We start from the raw sequence: 22,584 nt of genomic DNA, 5'->3' as shown, positions 1-22,584 counted from the left end.
TGGCTGTTTCATTTTAGCCAGAGATCAAAATGTACAAACTCATAGCTGTGCTAGGAATTGACAAAATAATGCAGATTACCTATGTATGTATATATGTAGTAAGTGTTTGTATATGTATAAAATATTCCTAATTCCTACCTGTATTAATAAATCTTGTCTATTATAGTTAGAAGGATGAGTTTTTTATTCAAATTTGCATCCACTGTTATTCTTTTTTTTCCTCCTTGATTTCTGTTCATAATCACAGTCGCTGTTTTAGTTACATCTGTAGCACCTTTTTTTTTTGGTGTGTGTGTGTGTGTGGGTAAAAATCTGTTTGATCATGTTTATGAGGAAAAATGCCTCCTTGACTAAACAGAACTTGTAATCAACAAATTAATTCGTTGTATAAAGCTTCCATTGAACAGATTTTTCTCATATTATTATCCAGCAGATTAACTGTTTGGTGATTGTTTCTCACTTTTAAATTAAACGGATATTTGAGAAGACATTGGGTTTTTTTGGGAGGAAAAAAAAAATAATCCAGGTAGGAAATATATGTAGAATATTTGCTTGATTTTTCACAAAAGCAGAAATAAACCATTTTTTACCTGTTGTTGGGGGTTTTTTGGTGTTTTTTTTTTTTTTTTTTTTTTGTTTGTTTGGTTGGTTGTTTTTTTTTGCTTGGGGAAAAAAAAACAACAGCCCAAACCCAAAATTTGTACTACAGCAAGGAAAGAAATTAATGGGGAAATATTTACCAGCCATTTTCACGATACAGCCTTGCATTGTTATAAGAAATATTCTTCCTGAAGTCTAGTTATCTATTACTCAATCAAGCAAATTGACAAATGCAATCAAAATTCATTGTAGTAACCAAAAATTTCAAACTATTGTAAATTCAGGGTGGTAATTACAGCACAAACAGACCTATAAAACCTTGAAATACACACTGTAAAAATACTTGTGTACTGTTAGTTTCACTGTTCTATAAATTTTAAATTCTTTATAATTATTAATTCATCTTTACTGATACTTCTGCTCCTTTTTTTCTGAACTGACAGTAGTATTGTAAAACCTAGAATGTATTATAGTACTGTAACAGCAGATTCTCTCAGAGAGAAGGTTCTGCTGCATAGACTATGACAACATCTTAATCTTTTCCTTCTGGATCTTCTTTAAAGTGTTGGTTTTCCTTTATTTCCATAATTATTTCAGTCACGAGATACTTTGCTCTTTCACTGCTAAACGTTTCCTGTATTTTCTTTTCATTTTTAATGATAAAATTTTTCAGTATATTAAAATTTGAAAATTTTGTTTTTCTTCCATTTACAGTGTGATTTAAATCTTCTCTAGCATTGGTCCCCTGTATACCACTATGAATACAGCCATAACCCTAGTTTTCTATTTGGTTATTTAATATGAGATTAAAATTACTATAGTTTTCTGGGCCATAGTTCTGCCTTAGGCAATCCACCTAGGTATTGGTCTCCCTGCAATCTGTTTGACAAGGTGGGAGATCTTCAGCATGAAGATCTAAAATTGCAGTCTATCTTGGCTTCAATAAAAACCCTATCCCTCTAAAATAATAGTTTTATGATTCTTTTATATCACAGTCTCTTAGACTCAGTAAGTCATTTAGAAGGCACTCCCTCCAAACATCCTGTAGTCCCCAAGTGTATTTGCCTGATGTGACGCTTGATATATCAAGAATTATGAAAAACTGTGCTCTCTTTCTGTATAAGCAATAGTTTGCTAGAGGATTTTGTGGTCCACAACTAAAGAGTACCAAGAACACTCCTGAGCACTGTAACTCTACTGCTTGTGCACACATATTGGTAAATGCTTTAAATTGCTTTAATTATTTCCTAGCATGATTTTTGGTTTTTGCTTGCCAGGAATCTCCCAAACAATTTACATTAAATGCTTGCAAGTTAGGATGGGTCATGGGCCATACCCAATAGACAAATTAGGGGGGTCCATACTTTCTCTGGAATGTAAAAAAATTAATAGTATGGATACCAGCTGTTCAGAGTCAGCTGATGTGACTCAGAGAATGAGTCCCAGTGCTTTTAATTTATTAATTTATCTTAAAATCAAAATGTATTTTAATTCTTTGAGAGGTGGTTTTCAACTTATAAAGAATTATGTATAACTGTCTCTACAAAACTGAAGGATTTAATTTGTTGGGAAAACAAATTTTAGTCAGGATTACTGTTAAACCATTTGTCCAGCCATTGTTTCCACCCTTCATAAATGGTATGTTTACTACTTTCTAGGTAACAAGACAGTCTAGTAATATCCTCAAGACATCAGTGTTCCTAATATAGCTTGGCAGGTTAACCATTTTCTGAGAGAAGTGCTAAAAGCTAGTATTGTGATCATGTATCATGTTCATGGATTACAGAAAACCCTTGGAGGAGGGTGTGTGCATGACACTAACCTCAGGAGACAAGTACGTGAGAATACCTGTCCTCTGACCACCATCTACCTCAGAGAAGACAAGCCTGAGGACGGGTCTTGTTTTGGGATTGCATCCTAGCTGAAAGAGCAGTCCCAAAATAAGATGTACTCTGTCTAGTCAACTTGTCAGCTGAGCTACATCAAAAGAGATGATTGGAACTGAACTAAAATACAGGCAGGCAGGCATAGTCTATTTTTTTCTCCCTGTATATTTGTCTTTGAACACAATCACCTCATTAAGATTTGAAAAGCAATAAATGTTAGTAAGTCTTCATGTGTGTTATGGTGTTGGTCTAATCTTAACAATGGTTTCAAAACTCATGATTCTAAGCAGGAGCATTGCCCAGTTCTGCAGGGTTCAGAATCCCCAGTCAAGATAGGGGATGGGAAGTGCTATAATGCTAAACTTACAGATCTTATCTCAGCAGTACAAAACATTCTGCAGAAGATGTCTGCAACAAGCAACCAGAAGACAAAAAGGAGAGTAACTGAAAAAACAAGTCTCTTCTGAACTGTAGCTTTTCTGCTGTCTCTCTTCTGTGTGAAAAAGAATGAAAATAGGGTAGAAGCTCTCTAAATTTAGACTTTTCTTCATTTTACAGGAGAAATAATGAAATTCATATTTTATTTATTCTAAAGTATTTTTTAAGCAAGAGTTCACTGTATTGTCAAACATTTTACTAGCTTTCATATACATCACATCCATAGCAGTTCTTCATAAACTAATTACATTATAATTCAGAATTACATTGTCATTATTATTATTGTGGCTTGGAAAACTCCATTCCTTAAAGGGGCTTTAAATTCTGTAAATCTAGGCTTACTATTTTTCCCTGTTAACTGCTCTCTGAGTGGCTAGGTCCAAATTGTTACAGGCATTTGTAGGGATGAACTTTGGATATACCATTCTAGTTAAACACTTGGGATTAGTACCTATGCTGTTCTGCTACACAGATGTGTGGGAGGGACACTGAATATGAAGAGGAACTGAGCAGGAAAAGGAACAGTAGGGTGCAGTAGATAAGTGCAACTGTGGACACTGAAAACTGCATAAACTCATGCAGATCAGCTATGGGAGTTTCTTACTTACCTGCCCCAATGACTTAGCATGAAATGTCCCAGGAAGCTTCTCTTACAGTCACTATCCTGGGAACCTGTCCAGAAATTTGCCTGGCTCCTCAGTTATTGTGGATTTAAGCCTAATTTTCTTTAATTCCAGTATACCCTTGTACCATTGTGTTTTGTGAACTCATTATTTCTCTGGATTTGGCTAGTTCATTGTGGATGGTTCCACATGTCACTATCTTTCTCACATTTTCAGTCAATTCCTATTTGCAAGTAGGTCAAGGATGGCTTCTCCTCTATTTGGTGCATGGCTGGCTGTCTTTGGTTTCTAAAAGATAATCCCTCTGTAAATGTCTTGTGATTCTGAGTACCTTGAGATTTGGTCCAGGAAATTTTCAATCCCGCAGGTCTCTAGTCATATACCATCTGTCATTTCTTCTTTTGTTTTTAATTCCTTGCAACTTTACCTAAAAAGTGAACGAGTACACTCATTAATAAGGATTTGTGTAGTTCCCTGATATGTAGGTCTTCAGTTTTCAAATGGCTTAAATGAACCAGGCACCTATTTTTGATTGGTTTTTCTTTTCTTTTCTTTTCTTTTCTTTTCTTTTCTTTTCTTTTCTTTTCTTTTCTTTTCTTTTCTTTTCTTTTCTTTTCTTTTCTTTTCTTTTCTTTTCTTTTCTTTTCTTTTCTTTTCTTTTCTTTTCTTTTCTTTTCTTTTCTTTTCTTTTCTTTTCTTTTCTTTTCCTTTTCTTTTCCTTTTCTTTTCTTTTCTTTTCTTTTCTTTTCTTTTCTTTTCTTTTCTTTTCTTTTCTTTTCTTTTCTTTTCTTTTCTTTTCTTTTCTTTTCTTTTCTTTTCTTTTCTCTTCTCTTCTCTTCTCTTCTCTTCTTTTCTTTTCTCTTCTTTTCTCTTCTTTTCTTTTCTCTTCTTTTCTTTTCTCTTCTTTTCTTTTCTCTTCTTTTCTCTTCTCTTCTCTTCTCTTCTCTTCTCTTCTCTTCTCTTCTCTTCTCTTCTCTTCTCTTCTTTTCTCTTCTTTTCTTTTCTCTTCTTTTCTTTTCTCTTCTTTTCTTTTTCTTTCTTGTAGTATGGGGTAACTTACATCTACCCAACAATATTAAGCTATTTAAAATCTAAATAAAAATTCTGCCTTCAACTAACTTTTCCTGTACATATACAGTTCTGTCTATAATATATTGGAATTCTTGTTGTGAGAATCATCAGACATACATCCAATAAAGCACATTATTATTGCAATACTATCATTTAATATTATTTCTGTGTCTTCCTGTTGTCTCCTCTGCTCTGCTTTTGCAGTCATTAAAGTATATACTTTATTACTTATTCGTTTTTTCCCCAGATTTTTTTTCACCTTCTGCTTTACATAAATACTTAGGCAGATTCAGTATTTTTTTAGCAACAATTTGGTATCTCGGTACGTACCAGATGGAGTTAGAAGAAAGCTGATTTTCCCTCCTCTAACTGCTAACAGTAGTTTAACAATTTTCAAAAGAAATGTATCAATTCTGAACTTAGGCTAACTAGTCATATGTCAAAACAGGGTAAATCTCAGCTCAGGCTATTGCAACATGCAACACTTGCAGCTGTTAGCATTAATAATACAGAACATAGAAACAATTGTAATATCTGTTATGATCCTCAGTATTACAGAGATTATGATAAGCAAATCTTTGACATGATTATTGTACCAGTCTATAGTTTGCAAATACTAATAAGATGTACTTTGACACAGGGAGTCATGTTTGAACTGAAAATCCATTACCAAAATTCTAATATAAATAAAATGTGGAGTGAAAGGCTAATAATGAGTGTGCCAGATGTTATGCTCTGAAAGCATAGAATATTTACGTACCTTTCCAGTCAGGTGTAATGGATGCTGTGGACACATGGAACATTTGAGAAATGTAGCATTCAAATATACTGAATAATACAGTATGATGCAGATGTTTTCCAGGGCATGCTAGTTACTGCATTCCTGACTAAGCACTAGAAAACGTTGGATATTCAGTGATGTGGAAAAGAGGACATGATTAAAATTCTACTACTGGTTAAACAGTATGCATCTTTTTACCAATGACTGAAAAAGAGGACTGTTTTCGACTGATTAAAAAATCGAGACAGACAGGAAGAAAACAACCTAAAGAGGTAGCTAAACACTTTCACAGACCATCATTCTAGACCTATTAACTGACTTGTGGACTTAATCTTCCAATTTCCTACATGATAAATAGGTAGTAACTCTTAAATATATGCAGAACCTATATATTCATTTAGTCTTAGTCTATATTTTTTGTTTGTTTGTGATTTACCCCAAACAATGTCTGTGTTATTTGGGAGCTTGGCTGGTCATTGATTAACTCTGAGAAGCAGACAGTATATTTCTGTGTAGATTACAAATATTAGGCCATAAGAATTGACCACTGCAGTTATAAGAGGACTGAAGTTTTGTATCTTGGTCTAGATGGAAAGCATCAATTTCATCAGGAGAAATGACGACCAAAGGCTTAAACCTAACTATAAGTATTACAGGAGATCATGAAGACATGAGAGGGACAAGTAACTCTGAGCTTTATCAATGCTTCATTATTTTTCCTAAAATCCTGGAATTCATTAGTCTAAATCAAATGCTATTGGCTACTTTGGACTAGTTCTGGGAAGATGAGGAGCATCCAGAAGGAGGGATGTAAACCAAGCCTAAAAAGGCATGCTAATTGGCTCCCATATTAGACAGTATATGCTATTGTCAAGCTCTGTTTTTGTTTGGAAGCTAGAGAATCCTACTTCTTGATGTTGTAAGGTAATGCTGTTGGCTGATGATTTCCTGACAGGAGTAAGAAACCTGTATGCACTAGATGGTTAAAAATTAGATTTACATAAAAGTTAGAGCTGTGTTCCCTACTGGAGTGGTGTAGGCTTGGATAAATTATCTTAAATGTGCCTAGCAGAACAACTGCCTTGGACTTCCAGAAGGCCTGATTTGGTCTGTTTAAAAGCCGGGTTGACAGAGTCCCTTGGGAGATAATTCTGAAGGGCCAAGGGGTCCAGGACGGCTGGACATTCTTCAAGAAGGTAGTCATAAAGGTGCAGAAGTCCCCATGTGCTGAAAGACAAGCCAGTGGGGAATAAGACCACCTTGGCTGAACAGAGAGCTTTGGCTGGAGCTTAAGGGAAAATAGGTGAGTTGACCACCTCTGGAAGAAGGGGCAGGCAACTCTGCAGGACTGTCATGAGGTTATGCAGGGCAAAGATTAGAGAAGTAATAACCCAGATAGAACTAAGACTGGCCACTGGCATAAAAGATAACAAAAAATGTTTTTACAAATACATTAGAAACAAAAGGAGGGCCAAGAATAATCTCTATCCTCTCTTGGATGTGGCAGGGAACATTACCACAAATAATGAGGAAAAGGCTGAGGTGCTTAATATTTTCTTTGCTACATTCTTTAATAGCAAGACCAGTTTCCCTCTGGGTACTCAGTCCTCTGAGCTGGAAGACAGGAGTGCGGAACAGCAGAATGCAGTCCCCACAGTCTAGAAGGGAACATTTAGTGACTTGCTGCTCCACTTACATACATATAAGCCTATGAGTCTGTATGGGATCCATCCAAGGGTACCGAGGAAGCTGGCAGAAGTGCTCACCAAACCACTTCCCATCATTTATCAGCAGTCTTGGCAAAATGGAGAGGCCCCAGAAGACTGAAGGGTAGCCAATGTGTTGCCCATCTTCAAGAAGGACAGGAAGGAGAATCCAGGGAACTACAGGTCTGTCAGCCTGACCTTGGTGCTAGGGATGGTTATGAAGCAGATCATCCTGAGCACCATCATGTGTCATGTAAAGGAAAACCGGGGCATGAGGCCCAGCCAGCAAGGATTTATGAAAGGCAGGTCCTGCTTGACAAACCAGATCTCCTTCTATGACAAGATGACCTGCCTAGTGGATGAGGGAAAGGCTGTGGATGTTGTCTATCTGGACCTTAGTAAAGGTTTTGGCACTGTCTCCTACAATATTGTCCTGGAGAAACTGGCTGCTCATGGCTTGGATGGGTATACTCTATGCTGGGTTAAAGGCAAGCTGGACAGCCAAGTCCAGGGAGTGGTAGTGAATGGAGTTACATCCACCTGGTGACCAATCACAAGTGGTGTTCCCCAGGGCTCAGTATTTGGGCCAGTTCTGTTTAATATCTTTATTGATGATCTACATGAAGGGATTGAGTGCACCCTCAGTAAGTTTGCAGATGACAACCAATTTGGGTGGGGGAGTGTTAATCTGCTTGAGGGCAGGAAGACTCTGCAGAGGGATCAGGACAGATTGGACTGATGGGCTAAGGCCAATTGTATGAGGTTCAACAAGGAGAAGTGCCGGGTCCTGCACTTGGGTCACAACAACCCCATGCAAGGCAACAGGCTTGGGGAAGAGTGGCTGGAAAGCTGCCTGGTAGAAAAGGACCTGGGGGTGCTGGCTGATGGCCAGCTGAACATGAGCCAGCCGTGTGCCCAGGTAGCCAAGAAGGCCAACAGCATCCTGGCTTGTGTCAGAAACATTGTGGCCAGCAGGACAAGATTGTCCCCCTATACTGGGCACTGGTGAGGCTGTACCTTGATAATTGTGTTCGGTTTTGGGCCCCTTACTTGAAGAGGGATGTAGAGTTCCTGGAGTGTGTCCAGAGAAGGCCAATGAAGCTGGTGAAGGGTCTGGAGCACAATTCTTGTGAGGAGTGGCTTGAGGGAACTGGGATTGTTTAACCTGAAGAGGAGGAGGCTCAGGGGGGATCTTGTTGCTCTTTACAACTACCTGAGAGGAGGTTGTAGGCAGGTGGGAGTAGGTCTCCCAGATAACTAGCGACAAGAGGAAATAGCCTCAGGTTATGCCAGGGGAGGTTTAGATTCGATATTAGGAAAAAAAATCACTGAAAGGTTGGTCAAACACTGGAATAAGCTGCCCAGGGAGGTGGTATTATCACCATCCTTGGAGGAATTTTAAAAATGCATAGGTGTTGTGCTTAGGGACATGGTTTAGTGATGGACTTGGCGGTCCTGGGTTAACAGTTGGACTTGATGATTTCAAAGGTCTTTTCCAACCTAAATGATTCTATGATTCCATGATTCTAATTTTAACTGATACAGAAGATCAGTAAGTTACAGAAGTGTTAAGATCTGGGCAGGAGTTTGCTTCCTAATCTCAGGTCCGCCCATACAAGGTAAGGTGTTCAGGGTAAAGGCAAAGAGACCTACTCAGGGCACTAACAGGCCTTATTGGCTCCAACCAGACTCACCTGGACCTCATCCCAACCCTTCCTGAGGCCCAATGCCCCTTTTCAGCTCAGCCTGGGGGCATCAGTAACTGCTGATCTCAACTCTTTAAATGTGACTAAGGTCTCTAGGGCTGCCCTGCTCCTGGGATGGGGCAGTGGTATGCAGCCTGCTCTGCCAAATCCTGTGAGGAGCCCCTGATGCTCCCTGGCCCTTAGGGAGCTGCTGGCTCTGCTGGCAGAAGAGACACATTATTCTGTTTAAAGTATAAGTGAATGCAGAAAAAGTAAGGCTGGATTTTCTAAACTTGTACAGTCACTTTACAGTTCTGCTAGTGGAGATGAGTATTCTGCTCAATAGTATGAGCAAGGACCCAAGCCTGAGCTAATTTTTGAGCTTTTCCACTTTTCTGTTTTTTTTGTTGTTGTTGGGGTTTTTTTGGGTTTGTTTTTTTTTTTTTTTCAGGCAAGCACTGGATGACTTTCCCTTTTCTATTGACCTATTGCATACTTGCTTCTCTATGTACTTCAGCAGCTTTTCAGTTAACATTAGAAAGCTTTTAATAGCCATATCAGACCTCATGTTGTTTAAGCTGGAAATGTCCAAATAAAATTAGACCTGAAACACATTCACTACTCCAAGCATCAGTGTCCAGTTTCTGTGTCACTTAGCTTTTGTTAGAGCAAAGCTGAACATCATAGACATTTTCACATCCCCAGGACCAGATGAAAGAAAATCTTTAATATGCATGCACGCTAGGCCACGTGCTTCCCATACTGTACATGTGTTAAAGGTTTAAACCTTTTTTCTAGGATTATCTAAAAAATAAAAATAGCAACACTCATTAAAATCTACATAATGCTTTGAAATTTATTTTCTTAGCTCTTTGTAGAAATTTTTACCTTGATAAAAATTCACATACTATCTTTAGCCAGTTTCATCAGATAAATTGATAGTGTGGATAAATCAATAGTGTCAATAAACTTATAGTGTTGTGAACTTTGGTTCTCCCTCCCTCAATGGCTATTTTATCTGAATATTTCAGATAAGTACATGCAATTCTGATATAAGGAAATCAATTATAAATATATTTGTCATATATATATTTGAGTGCTGCTTCAAGCCTTACTGTCACACATAGAACAGGATGAAGATCCAGACTGTAGGCATTTGGCTGTTACATGTCTGTATGTAAGTGTCAAAACTCCCATTATAGTTGAAGGAAAAAAGGAGCTTTGTGGTATTGTTCACGCATTTGTGTCTCATGCCATTTTACTTCCCTGACAGTATCCAGGACATCAACGTGGACCTGAAAAATGTGGCACAAGAACTACAGGATACTTGCAGACTTCTGGACTAGAAGACGAAGGTCAGTGGGATTACCTACACTGTGGCAACTGGCACTAGATGCCTGTGCTTCAGCAGCTGATTCCTGTCCTTATTTGTTAAAGTCAGTGGAGTCTAGACAGTAACTTAGCTTAAGTGGATCACCACATGCAGCTTATGTATATAGCTTCTTTGTGAAGACTTAAATACAGGCAAATTGAATCACACTCCTATTATCCTGTCATTTGGTCCTCAAATCAAGTACTGAATTACAAAGGTCATCTGGCCCAGCCCTCCTGATCAAGCAAGGCCACCTACAGCTAGTTGTCCAGGACAATGTCCTGACAGCTTTTGAGTATCTCTAAGGAGGGAGATTGACAACACAACTGGGTGACCTGTGCCAGTGCTTGGTCATCTTCAGAGTAAAAATTGCATTTCCTGATTTTCAGATAGAACTTCCCTTGATACCCATTGCTTCTTGTTCTGTCACTGGGCATCACTGAAAAGAGCCTGGATCTGGAGTGAAAAGAGCTCTTTACACTCTCCTTTCAGGTATTTTTTATATATTAATAAGAACCCCGCCTCAGACTTCTCCAGGCTTAACAGTCCCAGCTCTCTCAGTCTTTCCTCATAAGAGAGATGCTTCAGTCCCTCAATCATCTTTGTGGCCCTTTTCTGGACTTTCCAGTTTGTCCATGTTTCTCTTGTGCTGAGGAGCCCAGAACTGGACTCAGCACTCTAGATGTGACCTCACCAGGGCTGAGTAGAGGGGAAGGATCACATCCCTCCTGCTGGCAATGCTTTGTCTAATGTAGCCCAGGACACAGCTGACCACCTTTGCAACAAGGGCTTATGGCTGGTGCCTGTTCAAATTGGTATCTGCCACAACCCCCAGGTCCTTTCCTGCCAAACTGCTTTCCAGCTTGGTGGCCCTCAGCATATACTGGTGCCTGAGGTTGTTCCTCCCTTGGTGTAGGACTTAGCACTGCTCCTTGTGGAACTTCATGAGGTTCCCATCAGCCCATTTCTCCAGCATGTCAGGAACCTTCTGGGTGGTTGCACAACCCTCTGGCATATCAGTCACTCTGTCCAGTTTGGTGTCATTAGCAGACTTGCTAAGGATGAACTCTGCCCCACCATTCAGATCATTAATGAAGATGTTAAACAGGACTGGACCCAGTATTGAATCTGGGGCTACACTGCTAGTCACCGGCTTCCAACTAGACTTTGCACCACTTATCACCATCCTCTGGGTCTATCCATTCAGCCAGTTTTCAGTCCACCACACTGTCTGCTCATCCAGTCCATACTTCATCATCTTTTCTATGAGGATCTTATGGGACACAATGTCAAAGGCCTGACTGAAGTCCAGGTAAACAATGTCTACTGCTGTCCCCTTATCTACTAGTACAGTCATTTTGTCATAGAAGTTCATCAAGTTGGTCAAGTGTGAGTTCCCCTTGTGGAATCCTTGCTGGCTACTCCTGACAATTGTATTCTTGTTTATGTGCCTGGAAATGTTTTTTTAGGTTTAGATGCTTCAACACCTTCCCAGGGATGGAGGGGAAGCTGACCAGCCTGTAGTTCCCTGGGTCCTCCTTGCCCTTTCTGAAAATAGGAGTAGCATCTACTTTCCGCACAATGACGTCAGCCAGCTCTTTTAGTACTTGTCGGTGTATCCCCTCAGGGACCATGGACTTACGTATATGCAGTTGGTTCAAGTATTCTCTAACCTGATACTCTTTCACCAAGTGTGCGTCTTCTTTGCTCCAGATTATTGCCCTGTTTTCTGGGTCCTGGGATTGCTGAAGGCTGGTCTTACTGGTAAATACTGAGGCAAAGGTCGTGTTCAGCACTTCAGCCTTTTCCATATCCCTTGTCTCATTCAGCAGTGGGCCCATTTGCATCCTTACATCTTTATACCATCTCTGTTTTTGTAAAAGCAGATTGAAACAGAATGTAAACTTCAGTGACAAAATATTTAATACTGAAACACACAAAAAGAAGGTGGCGGCAATTGCCAAAGGGAGATAGATTTCTGAAATGCTCTGTGTCAGCCAGTGAAATACAAAAGGTGACTTCTAGTCTACTAAAGAATCTTCAGAAAAGAAGCATGAACATTATCTTAATTAAGAAGGATGGCCAAATGGTACCATTGTGTCTGTGATAAGGGTTAAGTAGAATGAGTTTGTCGTGAAAGATTAAATTTTTTTGGGAATCTGTAGGGGATTTGGTGGGGGATGAGGGGATGTCTGGAAGAAATAACATCCCCTACCATTAGGGAGTTTTAGGATGCTCTCAGAGTGTGAAAACTAGCTGACATTTCTCTTGGAATCTCCAAAGGGAAGCTGTTACAGGTAGTTCTCTAATAAAGGTGCAAAACCACTACTCTAAAGGCAGCAGCTGTCTGTCATACAATAATATTTCGGACTGAATGCTTAAACCCCAAGAGTCCCAATGTGGTGCATCACAATCGTTAAAAGAACATTGAAGGGAAACTAATCTCAAAGCTGGTCATTAAGTAACAGTCCTGAGAAGTAGACTTGAGTTTCCCAAATTCATTGAGGAACAAAAGTGCCATTTAATTAAACAGAGAAAAAAGAAAAGAAAAAAAAAAACAAAAAAACAAACAAACAAAATCCTGTATGCCTTTGGGAATCTTTGCCTCAGGTGGGACAAAATTGGTTTAAATGACCTCTTTTATTCAGGCTGTGAAAGGTTTTGAAATGTGTAAGGTTGTGTTTTGTATGCTTTTTTTCAAAGAAAAATGTATTATAGGCCTAGCACTTACCAGGAAGGGATAAGAACTGAAGGTCTAGTGCATCTTTAGATATACTTAGTTATTATTTGTATTATATTTAGATTACTCAGTCGAAAACGTGGACAGAAATGTAAGTTTAACATCTTCACTTAAACCACCATGCTAATTTTTAAACATACAGAATTTTCTGGAATGATTAAAACTGTATTTTCCAGCAAATCGCAGCTTGCCAAAATACAAAAGTTTAGCTCTTTTTCATCCATTAAACTGATATACCTAGTGAAGTAAAGTACCAATTTTCCTAAGACAAGAAAGCTACCGCCTCTCTGGTAAGGCTTGCAATTAAGATTTTGTTTGATTCAAGGTTAATGAGTTTGAGGCTCATCAGAATTTTTCTTGAATTGCCAAATCATTTGGCACAAATCATTCCAGAGCCAGCACATGATGTAATACATTTTGGTCAGTATTAATCTGAGCTAGACTTGAAACAGTGACCTAGAGGTAAAAGTGTCTGTAAGCTATTTCCAATCCCCTGAGTGAAATAGCTCCTGTAGGGTTCATACTTAGCAATAACAACAGTTATACTGAGCAGTCAAACTGTAGAAGATTTTTATTTGCTTCTCTCTCTTGACTTGTTGCAGCCAAATTTCATATTCACACCTTACAGGCCTTTGGGTATTAGAGCTTGTGTCAGAAAAATCATATTCAGCAAAACTAAGGAGTGTCACTTGTTTGTTTAACTTCATATTAAAGGAGCTTTTGGTGGTAAAACCAGATTTTAAGGCATAACACCAAAACAAAAAAGTATGTATGTCTACAATTACAAAGCAATTGTGAACGAAATGGGGTGCTTGAAATACTGCAAGGCTTGAGACCTGTATAATCTAAATCTCAATGTTTTCCTTCCAGAACAATTTACTCTAGAGGTCATTCTTCTATTCCATTAACATTCTATTTTTTTTTTACTCTAAAAGTGGGCAAAGCAGCTGTAAACATCTGTAAACCAGCTGTATAGTGATACTTTATGCTTATGAATGGATTCCGCTGCATGAAGAGATGATGTGAAGGGTACCCATGTTACCTGCTGTGAGTGTTCTTTTAGGTTACATATGGGTAAATATTAAGAGAAGAAAAGAATGACATCCTTTGTAGCCTGAGCTGCTTGAGTTCTGTGGAACAGTGACAATTTGCATTGACATGACCATTCAGCCTACACATACATAAATACTTTGTAGACCATAAAATCTTCTGGTGTTTAGTAGAATACTTGAGAGTCTACTCCAGGTTTTTAATGCCATACAGGAGCACCCACACTATGGAGAGTTGCTTCGACTCTTATATTTGAATTCAAACTCCATAGAAGTTTAATAATGAAGAATAAATCCAGACTCCCTCTGTAACTGATATTCTTCAGCAAAGGACTAGGTTGGCACGTGCCAGAGCAGAATGAAACTGTAAACAAACTCATAGGTGTTGTATACATCGGGGGCAAAGCAACGAAAGTAGAGTACCAAATTGCATGTGCCTACATTGAGTAATATGCAGCAACACTAGGCCTGTTTCTTCTGCTATTTTTAATACTTCTATAAAAAGCATAATAGTTAAGCCAATGACTTTTTATATTAATATTTATGCACATTTTTCAGTTTTATTTTGCCTCTTTCTTTCCTGTAGTTCTTTAAGTATCCTGGTGGGTATTTATTGATAGCACAGGACATAGTTTCACACATAGTTTTTAATAGTTAATATTAATTTCTTCCCTCCCCCCCCCCCCCCCCTTCTGATGGAATAAGATAAGTGTCCTGGGGATAAAATGCTCTAGAGAAAACTTGGTGGAAAAAACAGTTTTCTAAGTCTCTAAACGCAAAGTTTTCCTGCACAGTTTCTATTAGTCTTGGGGTGTTTTTTTAATAGACTGAGAAGAGATTAAAATGGGTAATTAAGCACTTTAGTTACAAATCAGAATACAGACAATAAGGACATGATTGCCTAAACATCATTTTGGTACTATTTGATATGCTTAAGATATTTGAGATGTTTACTTGGGACAAACAAGTACTAGACAATATTTATGGAAATTTATGGCTGCCTTACTGCTGCTAAAGAAGCTGCTAGAAGAAAGGCAAGAACCCTAAAAGAAGAAAGGCGAGAATCCTGAAACATTTGAAATGGTCCTAGTTACTTAAATTTAAGTGACTTAATAGGCCACTAATAAACATCAGAAATTATCTATGTGTGATTTTAACCAATAAAGCTTAATCTTTCTTTTTAGGCTAATATAAGTATTCGGAAATGGAAGCCCCTTTTTGGTTTATATGGAAGTTTGTTTATGATTCATTGGCATTTTCTTGCTGCAAAGCAAATACCCTGAATTTGGGATTTTTCCATATTTTGTCATTAATGGGTTTGACTATTTCAAATTATGTTTTCCTTGCTGTTTGTGTATTTCATTTTGTAAACAAACACAAGAAACCCCATGTATTTTTGCATTCAGCTCACAGAGGTATTAATTTGTTCTTTTTGCTGGAGGAAATCCTCAGTGACGTGTTGCCAATATTTTAGCAAGAGACTCTCATGAACCGTTCTCCCCTTAAGCCTATGTTAAATCTGTGCATCAGGAGTATGTGTGCTTCAGAGAGGAAAGGTGACAGGCTAATTTTATTTCCAATTTAATGTGAAAATGAATTCTCATAAGCATAACTAATAAAGATGGGATCTTACTTGGGGATAAAAACCTGGTATTAAGCTCCTGCAACTATCTAGGCTATATTCCTTGGCAAAAACAAGCGGATGAAAAAATATCTGTGTGGATAGGTTTACTAGGGTAGCACTATGCTTTGAAATAACATGTGAGCAATACACTTACTTATTATCTATTGAGATGTAATACATTGTGAGATGTTTGTTTTCCTCACTATGAACTCCTAAGAGTTCCCAAATGCAAAATGTTACAGATATTGTACACGCAAAACTAAGCCCCACTAAACAATTGTATTCTGAAAATGCTTCCTCCATCTCAATTACATTATGACACCTTTATAATACCATGTATGTGTGTGTGTTTCAGTACTTCCCAGGGCAATTACAAGGTCTTAGGAAAGCACTATTGCATGAGGAATATCCCTAAGAGCTTTAAGAGAATGGGGCTAGCACAGTGTTGTATTCCTAAGGATGTTCACACAGATAAATTCTATGGGGAAAATGAGAACACTGCCTAGGTCTTCCTCTGCCAGTGGCTGAGACACTCTCAACAGTGTCATAACCTTTAGGCTACAGTAAATTTTTGGAAAGCAAACTGTCATTTTTTGTTGTTAGTGCTGTTCACATTAGATGGATAAATGAAATATTTATTGGCTGAAAAAAGAGAGATGCAAAAGCAGCAAGTATGACATATCCTGTACTAATACTCACATGCGCTAGCAGGAACGTTGTGAGATTTAAAATGGTGGCATACAAGCTTTATTTTAAAAAAAAAAAAAAAAGAAGTCCTGAAGTATACTATCTCCTCATTTTTACTTTTACTCTTGAAGTATAGTATTATTTTTTTTAGTTTAGAATTAAAAAGTACTTAATAAAGCTACCCATATCCTAACCATAAATAGTTCCCAGCAATTTGACTTAAGCATTATACTCACTCCTTCAGACCAACAGGTGCATAATGAATTTAATGCAACGGGAATTACTTGCAAGAATGAAGAAATGTGGGTAATCTATCTATTTATTTATTTATCCCAAGATATTTGAAAAGGTTGATTTTGAGTTTATCTCCTAGAAGATAAAATTTCCTTAAGCAGTGAAAAAAAGAAACATTTTTCTTTTCTTTCTCTATTCACAAGCTGAGAGGCTCTACGAGCTGAATTAACAGCTGAAATAGTTCTTTGCTGTCTTGCTGAGCAGGTCTTCATCACTATGTTAGCTCCTAGTATGACAACTGGCTGCAGCAATGAATGCCAAGTTTCTGGATCCCTGAATCCACACAGAGGTAGCCTCTATAGTAACAGATTCCTCTGAAAGTAAACCCAGTTTTGGCCTACTTTATAGCATTCCAAAACATTACTATGAGCCTTAAAAATCATTAAGCTGATCAGTGCCTGAAAATGTACAGAAACGAAAAAGTTTACAGTTTTAATGAAATGGACTGAAATGAAATACTCCCTACCACCCGTCCCATCAAAAAACCCCACCCTGAAAGCCAATATGTAGACACTTACGATATTTATGATTTTGTAGGTGGGACCCTATAATGTTTTAGACTCTATTTCTTTCCCTTCCTTCTTATGAGAGGAAATAAATTCATCTTACAGAACCATAGGGAATGACATTTAAAGGCACTGTTTTAGATAATAGATTTCTTCAACAGGTAGCCATTGAAGTCTGAGGTAGAACTCACACCTATCTGACTGCTGTGCTGATTTCTATCAAATAAAATTTCTAAAAATTATTACAAATACTCTACTAAGTATATGGTAGATTTGCATAGAACAGTTTTATGAAGGACTCAGAGAGAAATGAAGTATCTTTTTCCTTCTGATCAGATCTTACCTTTCTATAATTTATGTTAAAGGAAAAATTTAAAAGCTTTTTGGATTAAAACACAGCATCTTTTTGGACACTAACAAGAACAGATTTTGTTTTACATGGAAAATGTTTTGCATGGTTTATAGGCCAAGGTTTCAGAACTGGAACCCCTGTTTCACACTATTTGATTCAGCTGTGTAGTACAGACACATCATATGATTTAAGATGAGGCTGGCAGATATCACACATAGCATTGAAGGACATGAATATAAGTTGCCTTTGTGCTTAACAGCATCATGGGAATCCACCTTCCAGTAACTGAGGCAATGAGGAACAGATACACTTACCCCAAGATAACTGCCTAGAGCTTTTTGAAATGTCCTGTGATAACTGGTGTGAACCCACCACTCCAGCAGTGCTCCAGCCTCATGGACTCTTGGTGTTGTGTCTGCCAGACACACATAGATATCCCGATTACTTATAGCGTACACAGACAGCTCTAGGGCCTTCTGTGCAGGCAACTGGATGAGGACCTTCATGCCAGAACATTAAAGCTATTTATCAATTTTGGGTTTAAGTAGCCATTACTTTATATTTTTTGGAGAGGAACGTAGTTGCTGAGAAGTATCTAAATGCTACAATAGTGATATAATAATTTTAAAAATAGGTCATTAAACTGAGAAATGAGGTAATATCTGGGCTACCTAAATCTTGGCTAAATTGGGATTTAGGCCCTAGAATTACACTTAAATTCCTGATGGCAAGACAGTATATCCTACTTTCCAGAACTTTCTAACTCTACATGTAAAAATTTCAGCTACCATTATAGAATACATATCTCATAAAAAGGAAAATGGGAAAAATCTTAACAATGATTCATTCCTTTTTAACATAAAAACCTACAATAACTGAGATTCCTTGTCAGCTGTAGATGCCTTTCTCTCTCTCTCTCTCTTTATTTTTCTTTCTTTCCACACACCCCTCCCCAACCAGGCCCAGACACTGAAAAAAACATCCCCAGATGCAAACAGACACACAAAACAAACATGACCAGCAACACAGATCAAAACGGAGAGAGAAAAATACTTTACTGGTACCCACATAAACATGAGTAACAGCTCATCAGGCCTGAAATTCACTAGTAGAATATAAACAGGCTTTTGGTTCAGAAGTCAAACTTTCCAACCCCAAACCTGACGTGAGGTTTTTCCAGAATACATGCGTTGTCCCTGGGTCCTATTATGTGGTCTCTAACTCCAATCTTGTGTCCTTCCAGTAACCCTACCCACTGAATAACCCAACTTGAAGATCTATAGGAGGTCATCATATACTCATTCACTGCTCACTCAACCACCCACCTAGCTCACACGCATAGAGCATGGGTTGTTACGTGAAAGGATAGAAAGCTCCTGTATAGAACAGAAAATGAGAACAGGGTTTAATAAAAAGACGGGGCAGACTGGTGATGAAGCACAGAACTCAGCCTAACAAGCATACTGATCAGCAGCTTGCTTACACAAAACTAGTAGCAAATTATTATTAAAACTTGCCTTGAAGCAAAAATAACAATACTGAAAGTGTAACCAAGAACAGTATACAATTATTTTGTAACATTATGATGGCATAGCCAGACATAATATATAAGCATTTTACATCAGTATGTGATCAATAGGACCACAAAAGATCAAAACCAGACATGGTGCATGTAGGGGACAGCCAAATGATAAAAAGAAGAGAGGATCGCTAATAGGCAGTTAATTTTCCTCAATATACAAAAACAGTGAATGGAAAAAAACAAAAATGAGATACAAAGCATTGGCAGCAGACAAGAACACCTTTTGGGAGGGATGCAAATAGCATGAAAATTTCAAGCAAAAAAAGGAAAGTATGGAGAGGAAGGAAGACAGGTCTGCTTCAGTTTTGGCTTTTCATTCCAAAGAGCTCTCAAGCCTAATTACCTTGGCCTCAGAGATCCACCAAGGATCATCGCCTTCAGCTATAACTATGCAGCAACTTCTCTGTGGTAGTATTATAGACTGAAGAGTCATGTATATAGTGATGATGATTAATAATGTGTAAGAACTAAGAGTGAGTACTTGTGTGTTATTAATCAACTGATTTAGTAAGGTTTACCTTTAAAGTTTAAAACTTGCATGATTTTGTCAGATTTTTAAATGCCCCATCCCAGCCAGCTCTAATTTCCATAAAGAAATATATATATATATATATATATATATACATACAAACACATATAAAAGTATATGTACATCTAGTATCAACAATTCCTTCCTATGTGATTCATGATGGCTTGTTTGTTTTCCATATCAGTTCAAAGGTCTGGTTAAATCTCTTCAGTGCTGCACTTGAATGATTAGTTTGGTAGCCTCTCACTAAGCTGATAATTCTGCTCTTTGCTATTGTCTCTGTCCTGTGCTATTTATTAGGATGTGCATATCTCTGTGTGTACTTAATTTATTACTGTTCGTGTCTCTTGTATTTGTCTCTTATGCTGAATAGCCCATAACATAGTGACCTGATAGAACAGATCCATATATTTTAGGTATCTTTACAAGGTGGTATATCAGATAAATTTTGGCCTCACTGAAGTTAGTGAATATTTTGACGTGGAAGTCAATTAAACCAGCATTTCATTCATCTCACATCTTCTCTGAGATGTGTAATCTTAGTCATGCAGATTATATGTTACAAAACCACAGTGTTGAATATGTCCTTCTTTAACTTTTATTTTTTCCTGCCCATAGACTACTATGACAGTGGTGCATATTCAGTTTCACTTAATGATCAGCAAATTAATTAGGATGCAAAGAAGGATAAGAAAGTTGATTAAAGCCTTCCCAAAATTATTTTGTAGTGAAAAGCTTTACAAACTAAATGCATCTAGGTTTGTTAAGATATAACAGAAAGATGTTCTGATAATGTGCAGAAATATCTGATGCTTGTCAACATTTCAGATGAAAATGTAACAGACTGTTATAGGAAGAATTGGAAGGAACAGTATGAAAATACCCACATAAAAAAAATATTTTGAACTTCACAGAATAAAATTCAGGCAGTGCATCTGATCAACAACAGACTGAAAATTACAGAAAGCCTCAAATATTATACCTTGCTTCATCTTTTGATAATACTGTTATAAGAAATAACAAAATGGCAGTGTTTAGAGAGTGGAGCTAAGAATGGTGAATTCTTAATTTGAGTATGGTTACAAAGTCATCAAAGAAAGTGAAGAGATTATTTACTTAAAGGCAAGAATTTCCTAATTATAATGTAGTAATAACAAAGACAATTTACTTTTATGAATGTGAAGAAGAGAATGTAAAGTAAACTTTTAAAAGTGAAATGGCATATGTATCAAGATTTTCTGACTGTTGCCTAAAGGACTAATTTGATTTCTTAAAGGCATCATAGACTATAGATATTGGAGCAGAACACTGAGGCTAAAAGAGAAGTTTTTGAGTTTTACTCTGGAGCTGATGTCAGTTTAAATGTCAGTTTAAAAAAAAAACAGAATGTGTATAAGAAAGATTAAAACATTGTAATGTCTCTAGAGCAATCTATATGTAGTATAAATTATTTTAATATATACATAAGGTCAGAAATGTAAAACCAAGGGAGTAGAATTATCTCTCTACAGCTGTACAAAAGTTCCTCAGCTCGTGTACTCATGGACTAGGTAAACAGGAAGGTATGCAAAACCAAATTCAGAAAACAAATCATTCAGAAATACTGGAGGTGCATTCATATCTGAACAGCTTGTAAAATAATTACTGTAGTCAGTACATTTGGTACAACCAATCATGAAGATCAGACTGTATTTATTTTGTTAGGTTACATGCTCAGCAGCCCCGAAAGCAGAATGGAATTGAAAGAGGGTGTTTAATCTTACAAGCAATGGGCTATTATAGATTTGATTTAATTAAATTAAATTAGAGTCATTTAGGTTATTCTTTTCCCATATAATTTTCTGAATTGTGAAAAAAGCCAATTATTATAAATAATAAAATCTTCAAGGCTCTATGATTATGACAAGCCTTTAAAGTTGATAAAAAAAATATCTGTTTATTACAGGTAATAAAATAGGGCCTACCATTCTTCCATTCACATGAAAGAAAACTACTAAAGCATCTATTGGTCAGATTATATTTTAGATTATTCGTTACTGTGACTTCCTTAATACTTTTAAAGGATTAATTACTGTTAAGAAACTTAGTGTCTGTAAATCCTTAGATAATTGCTTTAATTCAAATAACCATTTCAGAAGATAGGACACAAGTTACTTTCTCCAGTGGTCACCAGGAATCAGGTTCAGTAAATCTGGGTGCGTGTTTGCTTGCAATAGTGTCCCATATGAGATAGCATTAGTGAAAGAAAAACATAATAAATAAAGCTGAAAATAACAGACAAGAGAGAGAACATGGATAGCAGTGAGTTTCCCCTCCTAAATCTGACTCTTAAGCCAACTATCAATAATAATTCCTTAATTTCTCCCATATCCTATTCTATCCTATTGGCAAATATAGCACAGGGGAACTCGTGTGGCCAGCGCCAGTTTTCTCCTTCCCTTCTTGATGAACTGAGGATCACAGTTTCAATGGATCTAGTTTTATAAACATCACAGAATCTAAATTAATTTAAATAAGATATGTACTTATGAAATGGCAATCTTAAATAATGACAGATTTAAGGTGTAATATGTTGCAAAGTACGTTGAATGTCATGATGCTAAAATTGGGGAAAACAATTTAGGCTATTTAAAATCAGATCATTAAAAGGTTTATAATAGCTGAATTATAAATCCCTCATGAGTGGGGAAATGGATTTTCTAAGGAAAATACTAAAAATTATGTAAGATGTTTCCCACAAGTGTGATTGTGAACATCTTCTGAATACATTTCTGTAAACCCTATGAGAAACTTTATAAGATTCAAAAATAATAAAACTCACATAAAATGAAGTGAAAGCATTCTGTGCTCTGTTAAGAAGTTTTTCATTTTTGCAGTGAATAATGGTCAGATAAAATCAGTTATTAGAGATTACTTAAAGATGAAATCATGGTGTAAAAGCTTAACTAGGACCATCTGATCAACTTCTCTCTCCTTCTGTGTATTACAGATCAAATTTTTTAATTTTATGCAGTTATCTCAAAGTCAAGATTGCATCAAAGCCAATAATAATGTGTATG

This window comes from Falco naumanni, chromosome 2 (assembly GCF_017639655.2).
Source record: "Falco naumanni isolate bFalNau1 chromosome 2, bFalNau1.pat, whole genome shotgun sequence".
NCBI lineage: Eukaryota > Metazoa > Chordata > Aves > Falconiformes > Falconidae > Falco > Falco naumanni.
This window is presented reverse-complemented; position numbering follows the sequence as displayed.